The sequence below is a fragment of the Aethalodelphis obliquidens genome, unplaced genomic scaffold (genome assembly GCF_003676395.1).
Source record: "Aethalodelphis obliquidens isolate GAN/ISIS:26980383/991018 unplaced genomic scaffold, ASM367639v1 scaffold1, whole genome shotgun sequence".
In the NCBI taxonomy this organism is placed as follows: domain Eukaryota; kingdom Metazoa; phylum Chordata; class Mammalia; order Artiodactyla; family Delphinidae; genus Aethalodelphis; species Aethalodelphis obliquidens.
In genome coordinates, this window is record NW_020837945.1 from 95,958,041 (window position 1) to 95,975,605 (window position 17,565).

The following is a 17,565-nucleotide window of genomic DNA, read 5'->3' on the forward strand; positions in this document are numbered from 1 at the left end:
AAAGAAAAACAAACCTGGAGGAATCAGGCTCCCTGACTTCAGACTATACTACAAAGCTACAGTAATCAAGACAGTATGGTACTGGCACAAAAACAGAAATATAGATCAATGGAACAGGCTAGAAAGCCCAGAGATAAACCCATGCACCTATGGTCACCTTATCTTTGATAAAGGAGGCAAGAATATACAATGGAGAAAAGATAGCCTCTTCGATAAATGGTGCTGGGAAAACTGGACAGCTACATGTAAAAGAATGAAATTGGAAAACTCCCTAACACCATGCACAAAAATAAACTCAAAATGGATTAAAGACCTAAATGTAAGGCCATACACTATAAAACTCTTAGAGGAAAACAGGCAGAACACTCTATGACATAAATCACAGCAAGATCCTTTTTGACCCACCTCCTAGAGAAGTGGAAATAAAAACAAAAATAAACAAATGGGACCTAATGAAACCTAAAAGCTTTTGCACAGCAAAGGAAACCATAAACAAGATGAAAAGACAACCCTCAGAATGGGAGAAAATATTTGCAAACGAAGCAACTGAGAAAGGATTAATCTCCAAAATATACAAGCAGCTCATGCAGCTCAATATCAAAAAAGCAAACAACCCAATCCAAAACTGGGCAGAAGACCTAAATAGACATTTCTCCAAAGAAGATACACAGAGTGCTAACAAACACATGAAAGGATGCTCAATATCACTAATCATTAGAGAAATACAAATCAAAACTACAATGAGGTATCACCTCACACCGGTCACAATGGCCATCGTCAAAAAATCTACAAACAATAAATGCTGGAGAGGGTGTGGAGAAAAGGGAATCCTCCTACACTGTTGGTGGGAATGTAAATTGATACAGCCACTGTGGAGAACAGTATGGAGGTTCCTTAAAAAACTAAAAATAGAACTACCATACGACCCAGCAATCCCACTACCAGGCATATACCCTGAGAAAACCATAATTCAGAAAAAGTCATGTACCACAATGTTCATTGCAGTACTATTTACAATAGCCAGGACATGGAAGCAACCTAAGTGTCCCATCAACAGATGAATGGATAAGGAAGATGTGGCACATATATACAATGGAATATTACTCAGCCATAAAGAGAAACAAAATTGAGTTATTTGTAGTGAGGTAGATGGACCCAGAGTCTGTCATACAGAGTGAGGTAAGTCAGAAAGAGAAAAACAAATACCATATGTTAACACATATATATGGAATCTAAAAGGGAAAAAAAAAAGGTTCTGAAGAACTAGGGGCAGGACAGGAATAAACACGCAGATGTAGAGAATGGACTTGAGGACACGGAGAGGCAGAAAGGTAAGCTGGGACAAAGTGAGAGTGGCATGGACATATATACACTACTAAATGTAAGATAGCTAGTGGGAAGCAGCCGCATGGCACAGGGAGATCAGCTTGGTGCTTTGTGTCCACCTAGAGGGGTGGGATAGGGAGGGTGGGAGGGAGAGGCAAGAGAAATGGGGATATACGTATATGTATAGCTGATTCACTTTGTTATACAGCAGAAACTAACACACCATTGTAAAGCAATTATACTCCAATAAAGATGTTAAAAAAAAAAAAAGGTAGTGGCATAGCCCAATGATATGTACTGTTCTAGGGTGTGATAGCTTAGGAGTAATCTGATTTCAACTTAATGCATGTTTAGAGGGTGTCTAAAATTCAGAACCAGTCAGAGCCGTCTCCTCTGACCCTAAACATGGTCCTAAAGTAAATTGCTTGAGGAAATTGGATCCCAAAAATTACAGATGGGGAATTTTTAAAGTGTGTCCATATTCTATGGGAGATCAAAGAAGGTGACCTAGAAGAATTGTGGACTGACTGACATGACAACTGTGGACTGAGCAAAAGTTCTTTTTGAAAGGGCTATCTTATCTTGAAGATTATGACTCAAACCTTGGAGGAACTAAGTGACTGGCAGTGGAAGGAATCAGAACATGTGAAATTCCTTCAGAATGTATTGACCTAAATAATTTTGCCTGTTTTATACAATTAAAAAAAAATCCTTTACACTTACAAATAAATAAATAAAATATTGAATAAAACAGAAATTAAAGAAGATCTAAATCCATGGAGACATATATGATGGATTGTTAAGACTCGGCCAGTTTTTTTGTTGAAATTGGCAAGCTGATTGTACAATTTATATGGAAATGTAAAGAACCCAGCAGAGCCAAAATAATTTTTAAGAGCAACAAAGTTGGTGAACTTACACTACCTGATTTTAAGACTTGCTATAAAGGTATAGAAATAAAGAGAGGGTATTAGCATAAGGATAGTCCTATAAATCAAACAGAAGAGAATCCAGAAGTAGACCCACATATTTATGGTCAATTGATTCTCAACAAAAGTACAAGGTAATTAATGGGGGAAAGGATAGTCTTTTCTAAAAATGGTGCTGGAAACCATATATCCATATGGGAAAAATTAACCTTAACCCTTACCTCACATCATACACAAAGTAAACTCAAAATGGATCATAAGGCTAAATGTAAAAGTGAAACTGAAATTTTTAGAAGAAAACAGGAGAAAATCGTTGTGGTCCTAGGTAGATGTATTAGTTCCCTAGGGCTGCCATAACAAATTACCACCAGGTAGTCAAAAGAAAAGAAATTAATTTTCTCACAGTTCTGGAGCCCAGAAATCTGAAATCAAGGTCTCAACAGAGCCATGCTCCCTTTGAAGGCTCTAGAGGAGCATCCTTCCTTGCTTTTTCCAGCTTCTGGAGGCTCCTGGCATTCCTTGGCTTGTGACAGCATAACACCTATCTCTGCCTCCATCTTTACATAGCCATATATTGCCAAATTTCTCCTCCATAGGGACTGCTGACCATTCTTGAATGATGGTTTAACTAGTATTAAATTCTAAGTTGAAGGTATGTACTCTTTTGTATTCTAAATGTTATTGTTAATGAGAAATCTGTTGTCAACTGCTGTTTCTTAGAGGTATGGCAGAAACGGTTAGTGGTTTTCAAAACCTGTGCTCTCTTCTCTTCCTGAAGCCCACAGGGGACCTATATTTCCCAGTCTCCCTTGCAGTGAGGTATGGTCACATGACTGACTTCTAGCCAATGGGATGTGAGCAGACATGATAGTAGCCCTTTCTGGGCAAAGCTCATTCCGCCTTCCTACGGGCAACCAGAGCAACTCTGCAGGACACATGGTGAAGGCAGCCGGGCTACCATCAGCCGGGTCCCTGAATATAGAGGGACCCCCAATGACCTGAAATATCCGCCCAGGACTGTTATATGACAGCAATAAACTTGTACTGAATTTGAGCCACTGTATTTTTTACCTATTTTTACAGCATTTTAGCCTATCCTACTTAATACAAAATACTTCTAATTGCTTCTTTTTCATATCCCTCCCATCTTGCTGCATTTATGTTTCTGCTTCTATTTCAAAATTTTTATCCACTGTAAGCCTTCACTGTATGTTTTGCCTACTTCTCAGCCTCCTAAAAGTATCCTTAGCCAGAGCACTGACTTACGAGATGTGGTACTGTGCACATACTCGTATAATAGTCATTGATGGCTCCACTACCTTGTGATTCATCACGGCCCAGGGGCTTGTTCTGCCAGACTAGGCACAGAGCCAATCATTCTCCAATCTGAACTTCCTGCTTACAAAATTAGCCTTCATTTGACATTGTCCAGTTTGTTAAGTACCTAATTTATCCAGGTTATTTTGACTTCTGTTTCCAGTATTCTGGCACACCAATATATACACAATACATCAGTAGTCATAAAGTTTATTTAATGGGACTGGGCCCCAGACTGACCTCTGAAGGGTTAACTGGCAAGCGCTATCCTGCACCAGCACCATATCCTTGATGTCTCTGACCTTCCCACCATCTGACTGGTATCATATAAGCTAAACCATGTTTCCCTGGGTTGTTGCTGATTATGTTATTCATAATTAAATCAACAGCATGAGAAAGTCAAGACATATGTGCCCTGTTTCCTCCAGATCCTTACTATGTTCTTGAAAAAATTAGGTTACATTGATGAGATTTGGTTTTCCATACAGCTATCATTAATTTTTACCCAATGCCCTAGGTTCACTTATAAATTAATATTCTGGTGATGTGTATTTTCACATATCCCTCCCTCACAGTGTGACTGTGTCTTATTTATTGCAAATTCCACACATATATATTCATCTCTTCATCATTTTGGTGTGAACACACAGATTAATACAAGTACAGTGTTCAGAATTAAGGAGAAGGGAGTTGCATACCTTGTATTAATTGCTTTTGCCACCAAATTTTAAGAAAGATAGCAATAAATAGGAATATACCTAAAGAAGTCAACACATAGGGGAAACGGATTCACAAGAGTAATAGTTAAAGGGTTACCAGATTGGGAATTCTTCAAAAGGAGGACATGTTAGTTTGGGAGCTAGTGTTTGCACCACCACCAGAAATGTCCAAATACATATGGGACAACTGCTTAGTAAACATGTTTATAGAGGTTTAGTCCTCAAAGGACATTTGAACTAGAGACTGCTTCCTAGTTCTCAATGATTATCATCAACTTTAGTCCTGCTCTCAAGCAAAGGAAGGGGTTTAAGCATACAGTGATCTGGAAAGTACCAATCAGAAACCCCTGCTCAATGAGACCTCACTGGCAGTCCCAAGCTACTGAACATGGCTCCTGGGATGACTCAACAATCAGAGAGATGATGACACTGCTCAAGTTCAGTTGTCCATAGTTTCTAAAACTACGGGTCTGTCGGTCATTGCTGAGAAAGTGAACCAGGCCAATCACCTAAGGGAGATCCTTTTTTCAACTTCACACAACCTGGGATAGCCTCCCCAATCAACCAGGGTCAAGCTGTCCTATAAGTCATTGACAACAGCATCCCAGACCTATGCCAGCTTAACACTACTACCATAAACACCCACCTGTTTTTTCCATTCTCTCAGGATTCAGAAAATATAACATACACATCTCCTTATATTGATTAATTTCATTATTTTTATTATAGTTGATTTACAATATTATATTGGTTTCAGGTGTATGGCACAGTGATTCAGTATTTTTAGATTATTCTCCATTAAAAGTTATTACAAGACAATGGCTATAATTCCCAGTGCTATCAATATATCCTTGTTGCTTATCTATTTTATACATAGTAGTTTGTGTCTCTTAATCCCATACCCCTATCTTGCCCCTCCCTCCTTCCCTCTCCCTACTGGTAACCACTAGTTTGTTTTTTTAATCTGTGAATATGTTTCTGTTTTGGTGTATACATTTGTTTGTTTTATTTTTTAGATTCCACATATACATCATATCATATAGTATTTGTCTTTCTCTGACTTATTTCACTAAGCACCTTATTTCACTAGGTCCATCCACATTGCTACAAATGGCAGAATTTCATTCTTTTTTATGGCTGAGTAATATTCCATTGTATACATAGACCATATCTTCTTTATCCGTTCATCTGCTGATGGATACTTGGGTTGCTTCCATATCTTGGCTATTGTAAATAGTGCTGCTATGAACACTGGGTTGCATGTATCTTTTTGAATTCATGTTTTGTTTTTTTTCAGATATAAACCCAGGAGTGGAACTGCTGGATCATATGGTAGTTCTACTTTTAGTTTTTTGAGGAACCTCCATACTTTTCTCCATAGTGGTGGCACCAATTTACATTCCCACCAAAAGTGTACAAGGGTTCCCTTTTCTCCACACCCTTGCCAACATTTGTTATTTGTGTTCTTTTTGACGATAGCCATTCTGCCAGGTGTGAGGTGATATCTCATTGTGGTTTTGATTTGCATTTCTGTAAAAATTCGTGATGTTGAGCCATCTGTATGTCTTCTTTGGAAAAATTTCTATTCAAGTGTTCTGCCCATTTTTGATTGGGTTTGATTGTTTTTGGATATTGAGTTGTATGAGCTCTTTATTTTGGATATTAACCCCTTGTCAGCCATATCATTTGCAAATACTTTCTCCCATTCAGTAAGTTGTCTTTTTGTTTTGTGGATGGTTTCCTTTGCTGTGCAAAAGTTTTTAGGTTTAATTAGCCCCCATTTGTTTATTTCTGCTTTTATTCCTTTGCCTTAGGAGACAGGTCCAAAAAAAGTATTTCTACAGTTTATATCAAAGAATGTTCTGCCAATGTTCTCTTCTAGGAGTTTTACGGTTTCAGGTCTTACATTTAGGTCTTTAATCCATTTTAAGTTTACTTTTGTATATGGTGAGAGGAAATATTCTAATCTCATTGTTTTACATGTAGCTGTCCAGTTTTCCCAGCACCACTTATTGAAGAGACTGTCTTTTCTCCATTGTATATTCTTGCCTACATTGTCATAGATTAATTGACCATAGGTGTGTGGGTTTATTTCTGGGCTTTCTATTCTGTTCCACTAATCTATGTGTCTGTTTTTGTACCAGTACCATGCTGTTTTGATTACTGTAACTTTGTAGTATAGTCTGAAGTCTGGGAGGGTGATAGCTCCACCCCAAATCATCTGAAATTCCTTTTAAGTCATTGATTTCTCCAGTGTTTAGACCAAGGACCATAGACTTCTTAGTCCCCCAGGATTTTCAGGTCAATGAAGAATGGGACATAGGCAACAAGTATACAGATTTTTTTGAGAATTTCTTTTTTGAGAAATATTACTGGACACTTAAATGGAAGGATTTTGTCATATCCATAAGTTAGGTCTCCCAAGCTCAGAAAGTAGGAAGTAAGACCTTTTAAGGTCAAAATCTCATTGTGTACAGTTCCGTTATTTTCATACTGATTTTTTTAGGCATGAGATGAACAGCAGAAGTTTCAGAGATTAAGAGAAGTTTTGGGGGACAGGTAGGCCCCTTAAGTCAAATAATTCTACCTAAATATATATGGTGCTTTTTAGTTTATAAAGTATTTTATGGAGATGATCAGATTCAAACTGTCTAAATCATGCTCCTGAACCTACATTCAATGAATAATGCCAAGATGTTCGAGTGTCAGAAGTAGAAACAGTGGTCTTTTCCCTAATTTGACATAATGAAAAAGTTCCAAAAGATGAAAAAGAGACACATTCACATGAACAGAATAAAGGAAAACAAACGATATGATCATCTTGAGAAATGCAGAAAAAAGTTTTTGACAAAATTCAACATCCATTCATGATAAAAACCTCTCAGCAAAGTAGGAATCGAGGGCAATTTCCTCAACCTGATAAAGGACATCTATAAAAAAATCTACAGCTATCATCATACTTAACTGTGAAAAACTGACCACTTTTCCCTTAAAGGAACAAGGCAAGGAAAAAAAAAGGCATAGAGATTAGAAAGAATAAAGTAAAACTCTGCAGATGATGTTTATACATACAGAAAATGCTAAGGCATCTACCCAAAACTTACTGGAGTTACTAAGTTACTTTACTAAGGTTGCAGATCAATTTTTAAAATTATATATATATATATATATACACACACACACACACACACACACACACACACACACATATATGTATGTGTGTGTGTATATATATATATATATATAGCATATATATAAAACAAAATTTGAAAATGTAAAAATTGCCATTTACAGTATACTTTAAAATGTAAAATACATAGGAATAAATCTTTTAAAATGTGTACAAATCATCAGGGACTTCCCTGGTGGTCCAGTGGGTAAGACTCTGCACTTCCAATGCAGGGGGCCCGGGTTCAATCTCTGGTCAGGGAACTAGATCCCACATTCATGCTGCAGCTAAGAAGCCTGCATGCCGCAACTAAGAGTCCGCATGCTGCAACTAAGAGTCCGCACGCCACAACTAAGACCTGGAGCAGCCAAAATAAGTAAGTAAATAATTTTTTTAAAAAAATGTACAAATCATCAATGCTAAAAGCTATAAAACACTGCTGAGAAGACAACAACAACGCTGCTGAGAGAAACTAAAGACCTAAATAAATGGCAAGATATACCATGTCTATGGAAGATTAATATTGTTAAGATGACAATGCTCTCTAGATTGGTAGATTCAGTGAGGTCCTGATCAAAATCCAACCAGGCTTTTTGGTAGAAACTGACAAGTTGATTCTAAAGTGTACATGAAAAATGCAAAAGATTCACTTTGCTGTACAGGAGAAACTAAAACAACATTGTAAAGCAACTATACTCCAATAAAAGTTAATTTAAAAAAAAGAAAGAAAATGCAAAGGGCCAGAATAGTTGAAAATTTTTGAAAAAGAACAAAGTTGAAGGGCTTACACTACCTGATTTCAAGACTGATAAACTACCGAACTGAAGATAGTGTGGTACTAGCTTAAGAACAGACAAACAGATAGAACAGAGTAGAGAGTTCCAACAGTCCACTTGATTTACAAGAAAGTACCAAGGCAATTCAATGGAGGAAAGGAAAGTCTTTTCAATAAATGGTGCTGCACTAAATGGATAACTGTATGAAAAAGAAGGAGCTCAATCCCATCTCACACCATACTCACAAATTCAGGATTGATCACAGGCCTAAATGTAAAAGCTAAGACTAAAGCATTTAGAAGGATAACAAAGAAGAAAATCTTGCAGCCCTGGGGGTAGGTAGAGAATTATTAAGCAACACACAAAAGCACCAAACATAAAAGAAAAAATTATAAAGTAGACTCATTAAAATTAAAATCTTTTGCTTATAAGAAAATGAAAAAGCAAGAGATATACTGGGGGAAAATATTCAGTACACATGTATCTAACAAATGATTTGTGCTCAGACTACCAGACTATCTATCTATCTATCTATCTATATGTCTACCTACTTAACTACCTTCCTACCTATCTATCTATAATGCCTACAGATCAACAGTAAAAGGACAAACAACTCAGGGCTTGCCTGGTGGCGCAGTGGTTGAGAGTCCGCCTGCCGATGCAGGGGACACGGGTTCGTGCCTCGGTCCGGGAAAATCCCACATGCCGCGGAGTAGCTGGGCCCGTGAGCCATGGCCCCTGAGCCTGCTGAGCCTGCGCGTCCGGAGCCTGTGCTCCGCAACGGGAGAGGCCACAACAGTGAGAGGCCCGTGTACCACAAAAAAAAAAAAAAAAGACAAAACAAAAATGGGCAATATACTTGAAAAGACAGTTCAAAAGGAAAATGAACATATGGTCAACAGCATGTGAAAAGGTGCTCAACATCATTAGTCATCAGGAAAAAGCTAATTAAAAGCACATAGCCATACAGTTTCACATCCATCAGGATGGCTACAAGTAAAAAGACCAATACTAAGTATTGGGAAAGACGTAGGAGTATAAAATGGTACAACCCCTTGGAAAAGTCTGGCATTAAACATACATCTATCCTATGATCCAGTACTTCCACTCCTAGGTATTTATGCAGGAGAAATTAAAATACATGTCCACAAAAAGACCTGTATGATAACACCAAATGCTAGTGAGCTTGTGGAACAACAGGAACTCTCACTGCTAGTGGAAATACAAAATGGTACAGCCACTTGGGAAGACAGTTTAGATTGGCGGTTTCTTACAAAATTAAACATATTCTTATCATACGATCCAGCAATCACCCTCCTTGGTATTTACCCCATAGGAGTTTAAAACTTATATCCACACAAAAACCTATACACAAGTCTTTATAACAGCTTTATTGATAATTGCCAAAAGTTGGAAGCAACCAAGATGTCCTTCAGAAAGTGACTGGATAAACTGTGATTACTTAGCATTAAAGAAAAAAAAAAGCTATCAAGCCATGAAAAGACATGGAGGAACCCTAAAAAATGCATTTACTAGGTGAAAGAAGCCAATCTGAAAAAGCTATATACTGTGTGATCCAACTATATGACACTCTGGAAAAGGCAAAACTATGGAAACAGTAAAAAGATGAGTAGTTGCCAAGGGTTAGAGGGGAGGAAGGGATGAACAGGCAGAGCACAGAGGATTTTTAGTATTACTCTGTATGCTACTGTAATGGTGAATACATGTCACTATACATTTGTCCAATCCCACAGAATGTACACCACCAAGAGAGAACTGTAATGTAAACTTTGGACTTTGGGTGATTACAATGCGTCAATGTAAGGTCAACGACTATAACAAATGTGTCACTGATTGGGGATGCTGATAATAGGGGAGGCTATGCATACGTGGACACAGGAAATATATGAGAAATCTCTTCGGGAAACTGTACCTTCTGCTCAATTTTGTTGCGATCTAAAATTGCTCTAAAAGATAACATCTATTAAAAAAAGGCTTGTACACAGTTAGGAAATATTTCTTAGATATGTAATTAGAAGTGCAAACCATAAAAGAAAAGAAATTGATATCTTAGACTTCATCAAAATTTAAAACTTTTTTCTTTAAAAGGTGCCATTAAGAAAATAAAAATATAAGTCAAAGATTCATAGAAAATATTTGCATGTCATATATCTGATAAAGCCCTTGCCTCTAGAATTTAAAAAATATTTGAATATTTTACTTCAATTATTTTTATTTGAATATTTTATAGAATATTAAAATTTTTTTGAAACTCCATATGACGATGGTGACAACCCAATTAAAAAAATGGGCAGGGCTTCCCTGGTGGCGCAGTGGTTGGGAGTTCGCCTTCTGATGCAAGGGACACGGGTTTGTGCCCCGGTCCGGGAAGATCCCACATGCTGCGAAGCGGCTAGGCCCGTGAGCCATGGCCGCTGAGCCTGCGCGTCCAGAGCCTGTGCTCTGCAACGGGAGAGGCCACAACAGTGAGAGGCCCGCATACCAAAAAAAAAAAAGGGCAAAAGATTTAACTAGATATTTCAGCAAAGCAGATATACAAATGACTAATAATAATAAGCACGTGGAAAGGTGCTAATCATCATTAGTCATTAGGGAAATGTAAATTTAAACTGTTATAAGGGAATTCCCTGGTGGTCCAGTGGTTAGGACTCCGAACTTCCACTGCAGGGGGCAGGGGTTCAATCCCCGGTCAGGGAACTAATCCCGAAAGTGGCGTGGCCAAAAAAAAAAAACAAACAAAAAAACACATAAACTGTAATAAGATACACTCATACAGCCATTAGGATGGCTATAATTTAAAAAACTAACAATATTGAGTGTTGGCAAGAATGTGGAGAAATCAAAACCATCATACATTGTTGGTGGGACACTACAGCCACTTTTGGAAAACAGTTTACCAGTTTCTTAAAAAGATAAACTTACTATATAATCTGGTAATTACACTCCTAAGAATCTACCCAAGAGAAATAAAAATATAGGCCCACACACACCTGTACATGAATGTGCACAGAAACATTATTTATAACAGCCAAAACCCAGAAACAATTCAAATGTCCATCAACTAGCGAAGAAATAAATGAAATGTGGTTACATCTGTAAAACTGAACTATTCCACAATACAAAGGAACAAGCTACTGACACATGCTGCAAATGGATGAACTTCAAAAATATTATGCCAAGTGCAAGAAGCTAGACACAAAAATCCTACATATTCTAGGATTCCATTTATAGGAAATATCCAGAAAAGGCAAGAGACAGGAAGTAGGTCAGTGGCTGCCTGGGCTTAGGAGTGGGGACTTAAGCTGGCATGAGGGAACTTTGGGGGTGATAGAAATGTTCAAAAATTAGATTGTGGTGATGGCTGTACAAATCTATAAAAATCATAGAATCGTACACTTACAATGGGTGGATTTTATGGCATGTAAATTGCACCTCAAGAAAACTGTGTTTTTAAAAAAGGACTTGTAAAAGAATGTTCACAGCAGTTTCCTTCATAAAAGCCCCAAACTGAAAACAACCCAAATGGTCTTCCAGGCAGAATGGACAAATGAATGGTTGTATAATCAAAGAGTGGAATATTAGCTATTAATAAAAAAGAACAAACTACTGAAATACACAACATGCATGAATCTCAAAAACATGTTGACAAAAGAAGCCACTTTTGTTTTCCTATTGTACACTGTATTGCATTCATAAAAGTCTGTTGTTTGCTATAGACAACCTCTGAATCAACCACACTTATTTCCAGAAAGTATAGTGTGTGTGTGTGTGTGTGTCTATTTGGAAGTCATAACATGTCAAATAGTTAATATAAATGAATGGCTAATGATTTAATATTCAGTTTAAAATGTTTTAATTATGTCATGTGATACACACAAATATATCTAATATATGTATGTTATTTAACATAATCGAACTCATTCATTCTGTGCATATTCATTCGCTCATTTACTCCAAACATATTTATAGAGGGCCAAAAATATATTCCTGGCAACCAAGTTCAAACCATGACTCAATCACAAATACAATGTTGATATATCACTTCTTCTTCATGACAGAATCTGAGTGTACCTTTCAGAATACAGTTTACTTAACATGAGTTTCCTGGTCTGCTCCCGGGAGGAAAAAGTGTTACAAACCTAACGGTCACAGACTTATGAAGCAAAAACAAGTTTGGTGCCAGTCGGGAACTGCAGATTCAGGACTAGTAAGTGAGGCTGTCATTTCAGGCCTCCACAAACTCCCCGTCCTGCCTGCGCCTGCCACTGGAAGGCAAGCTAAAACGTGCAGACACACCCTGAAGGAAGCTGCTGCCTGGTGAGTGGACTCAGGATTCAGGCCAGGAGGAAGAAATGCCACCATCACAGGCAGCTACCCACCCCCACCCTTCAGGTAACTTCCCTCCCACTCGCCAACCCCCTTGGGAGTCACACCTCAGAATCTGCTGTAAGCTGGGCCTTGACGTGTGTGATGATGAACAAGGAGTGATTGCTGCTCCCCAGAGAATCTGTCTACAGACCACACTACCCAGTGCCCGGGAGGATATCTGTCAGGGTACTTCCTATACTCCTCCTGCATTTTAAAGAGTGTTTAGAATGTTCATGCCTCTTGATTCAGTATCTCCACTCCGGAATTCACCATAAGGGAATAATCAGAGCTGACGGAAGTAATTACGGCCTGAGCAGCTCACTTCAGCATACTTATAATAGCCTACAGAACACTCTCCCACCCCAAAAGGATCAGAGCAATTTAAATGCCTCACAATAAGGAAGTAGTCAAATGATTTATGACAGTCATGAGATGGACTACTATCTGTAGCCATGAAAGACAAGCTCTTCAGAAAGATTAAGTACGAGAAAATGCTGACAATACAATGTAAGATGACAGAACTGAGATAAAAGCTGTATATACCAGGGTTTCTCACGGTGGGGGGCAATACTGTAATGGAACTCCTCATGCCTTCCAGAGGTTCTGCTGATCCCTGAGAATCAGCGTAACCGAGAGGCGTGAGCTGTTATCCTCAGACAGTCTAATGGTAGGGGATGGGAGGCTGAAAACCAGTGGTACATACAGCATTATTCCCATATTGGGTAAACCTGAAAAATGTACTAATATACACAGATCAGAGGTAATTAATGCCAGGCCACCTGTGATTGGTAAGGTCATGGCCTTGTAGACCAATACTTTTCAAGCTTGAATGTGGATCTTGGTAAAAGCTGGATTCTGATTCACTGTGTCTGGGGTGGGCCTGAGACTCTGCACTTCTAACAAGCTCCCGTTGCTGCTGGTCTGCAGGACACACAGAATCAGCAGGCAGCAGGGGCAAGGATACCAATGGGAAATGGCAGGGGCTGTGGAGGGAAACCCCTGCAGAACGGTCAGAAGGGAGCAGCTCTGTGGGCTGTTAGCTGGGGTGGGGAGGGCTGTGGAGGCTGTGCAGCATCTCACTGGAACACCTGGCTGGGAGCGGCGGAGGAGAAAAAAAGGAGGAGAAAGGCAACAGTTCCATGAAGGTCCGGACCTGGGCAGGAGGAGGAGGCAGCCCAGCAGCCCAGAGCCCCGCCTCCCCCTGAGCCCCACTGGTACCTCCGTGAATGGGTCTGGGCAGGAGCTGTCAACCGGGCGACCTCTGCCTTGGCTGCTGGCAGGGGACTCTGGGGGGGACGGGCTACCCCTCCGTTCAGCCTCCCTGGACACAAGGGATGCTTTCAGCTTCCTGAGAACACCTCAGCTCTAAATCTCCCCCTTCCCCTCCCCAGACGTCATCACTCCCTATGACTCCTTAAGGGCATAAGGAATACGAACACGGGTTACCTTCTCTGATAAAGTAGAACGCACAGCCCACTCCTCCGTTCCCACTTCTGGGCTCCCCTCTGGCCTGAACCTCAGTTCACTTCTGTACCTCTCCTGACAGAGAGCAACAGGCAAGAGAAACAAATGCAAACAAATAAGCCCGCAGCACTGGTCAAAGATCAAATTGGATAGCCCTTTGAAAACTACAAAATGCTCTGCCAGTACAGGTTAACAGCACCTCTATTATTTCTCCAAGTTAAAAGTAAACCCCCGGGGTACCCGGTCTTTGACTTCGCCACCAAAGGGCAGGTCGGACCCAGTACTTCACGGGGCCTGGGTCAGGACTTCGTATTTGTTAGCTGCTCCCAGCATTCCCGGGAGGAGGGCACGTCCCCAGCTGACGGAAGAGGCGCCGGAGGGGACTCAGGTGGCCGGAGCCCCGCCGCCGCGGCAGAGGCATCTGCCCCATCTACGCAGTCCGCTCCTCCCCCACCAGGGGCCGGCGGGGGGACCCATCTCCTTTCCAGAGGCACAGCGCATTTCAATCCCCAGACCACAGGGCCACAGCCCCAGTTCCCGGCCCCGTTCTCGTCATCAGTCCCAAAGCTGCCCCGCCAAACCCCCTGCTGACACCTGTCACGGAGGACATTTCCTCAGGCCACGAGGCAGGCCAGGCGGCCTCTGAAAACAGGGAGGTCAGAGCTGGAAAGCGTGTCCACCCTGCAGCCTGCCTTCTAAAATTCTCGGGGGGAAATCCCCCGAATAAAGGCCAAAGCGAAGGAAGGCGGGGCTCCAGCGACAGCCAGCGCTCAGGGAACCCCTACTCCACGCCGGGCCCTCCACGCGCCGCTTCATCCTCGCAGCCCTGTGTGGTAGGTGTGCTCAGTACTTCCATTTTACACAGGAGAAAACCGAAGGGCAGAGTGGTTAGAAAAATAGGTCAAGGTCAAGGTCACACAGCGAGGTGGTGGGAGAACCAGGGAGACATCAGCCACCTGGCGAGAGTCCACACTCGGGGGCGCCACGCTTCACCTGTGTTTGCTGAGGCCGGTCATCAACCTAGTCTCCTTGCAGGCCGTGTGTTTGACCAGGGAGTAGTAATCACCTACCTGAGAACACGCCCAGAGCTCCCCAGAAAGGTTCCGATCAACCCGCCGGCCTGGCACTTAGGAAAGCCCTCAGCCTCTAATGTCCTTCTTCCAACCACACAAGGCAGCCCGCCTGCAGCGCCCCCCGTCCCACGTTTCTTCTCACACTGGGGTACGCACACACCTAGACTCACAGCTCTAGTGACAAAGGTCATAAAACAACACCTGACGTTTCCTCAAAACCGCACGGCAAGGTTCCATCTGTACTTCCTTCTCAGCACCTCTGCCTCACCATGCCCACACCTCCACGCAGCAGCCACGAGTACTCGGAACTCAGGGAGAGGAAACAAAGATCTAAACAGCAGCCTCCCCTGCAACGAAACTCCACATACAGACAGAGGCGGGAACATCTGTCCCACGACCCTTGAGCGAAAGTTTCAAGATGAGGAATCAGGCCACCCTTGGACTTGCACCCCAGAAACCTCTCAAAGGCTGGACTAGGGCGCCTCAGTTCCTCCTGCCTGCGGAGCTTTCCGATGGGGCCATGCCTCAGTGGTGTGCAGGACAGATCTGTCACCAGCTCGAGAGGGGTGGGCAGAGGAGGGGGAGGGGATTACTTTCTGGGGCCCTCAGAGCAGAGAGCCAGGGCACAATCTCAGGATCCCAAAGTCAGGCTGCTTAAAGACAGAGGGCTTCTTGGTGGCCCACCCCTACAGGACACGCCGGGGAACCCCCCCCAGGTGCACAAGACCCATCTTCCTGCTCACAAAGAGTCAGTAGTTTGGGGTTTGGGAGGCCCTCCTTTTCTCTGCTGCAGCGTGCCCACACATGTACTCCATTTTTATTGTATTGCAGGGGTAGTAAGCTCTAAAGTTCTATGTAAATGAGTAACACAGACAGGGTGTGAGAAAAATGATGACATACCTTGTATTTTCTGTCACAGAATCACTGCAGAGTAAACACAAGAGTGTTCATTCTCTCAAAGGAATATGCTCTTTCCCTTTTTCTTGGGACAAGAGCCCTCAAGCTCTCTTGGGTTATTCCATATTGGATAGATGCACACGTAGGAAGAACTCTTACTGTAAGAAACAACAGTGCAAGTGCGATGGTCCCTGGGCTCAAGGATGGGGACCACGATAGGGAGTGGTGGAGACCAGGGGGAAACGGAGTACACTACCCTTCTCTAGAGAGAAGGCTGCTCCAGTACCGCCTTCAGGAATTCTTGGGGGCAGAATATTTGAAACCTCCCAATTGTCAACATTGGCTCAGCTTTGTTTTTGATTTTCCCAAACTCTGCGCTGGCCTGATAAAACATCCTTGTCGGCTGGATGTGGCACACGGCCCCAGTTTGTAACCAGGGCAGTTGAGTGTGGCAAAAAAGATAGCTTGCCTTGGGCTTCCCTGGTGGCGCAGTGGTTGAGAGTCTGCCTGCTGATGCAGGGGACGCGGGTTCGTGCCCGGGCCCGGGAAGATCCCACATGCCGCGGAGCAGCTGGGCCCGTGAGCCATGGCCGCTGAGCCTGCGCGTCCGGAGCCTGTGCTCCGCAACGGGAGAGGCCAGAACAGTGAGAGGCCCGCGTACCAGAAAAAAAAAAAAAAAAAAAAAAGAACTCTTGGGTATGGTAGCTCTGCTGTCTGCTAGAGTTTGGACCAGCACAGAGGCTGGAAATAACGTAAACTCTAAGGTCCAACAGATCTGAATTTGAATCCTGGCTCTATTTTTACCATCTGCCAGACCTCAAGTGAACTACGAACCTCTCTTAGCTACAATTTCATCCACAAAATGGGTTGAAAATACCCAATTTAGAGAGCTTTGTGAGAATTAAAAACGTGTGTGAAGATGACTTGAACTCTTAATGAATGTTAAATTTCCTTCCCCCATATCTCCAAAGAAACCACCTGGCAAGCCTTCGCTTTTCTAGATTTTCAAATTTCTCATCTGCTAAAAACTAAAATAATCCTCCAGCACCGCTGCTGAACTTCACAGGATGGGATGAAGTGATGTAGATGAGAGCTGAGTGCTTACAAATTAGAAGAGGATTATTGAGTGGATTGCCAACACCCTTTCCTCTCGTTTCTAGGCCAACAAAGCAGTATGTAATTTGCTTTTCTAATGCGTTTATACCCTTCCATAACATGATGTGGGAGAAGATGGTGTCACATTTGTGGTAATTCCTTAAAATGGCGATTAACAATCAACTCTCCAGAGTCCGCCCAAATCTACCATCCTCTCACAGAGGAGAGCATACATGAGGTCACTGCCTGTTCACTTAAGAACCTGGCAAGTTTCTTTTCTCTCTCCATGTTCTTGTCTCAGAGAACTGACGTCGAAAATAAAGTCACTTAACAGTTGCGTATTTCTTTGATTCACACAAAGAAAACTGTCACAAGCCAAACAATTTCACTTAAGTACCATCATGAATTCAC

General features: G+C 41.7%; 1 protein-coding gene across 3 annotated transcripts in view; it reads right to left on the reverse strand.

The window, feature by feature from the left end:
* GPR160 (G protein-coupled receptor 160) overlaps positions 1–17,565 on the reverse strand; it is a 30,892-nt gene that overhangs the window by 10,521 nt on the left and 2,806 nt on the right. The gene's annotated exons all lie outside the window — the stretch shown is intronic.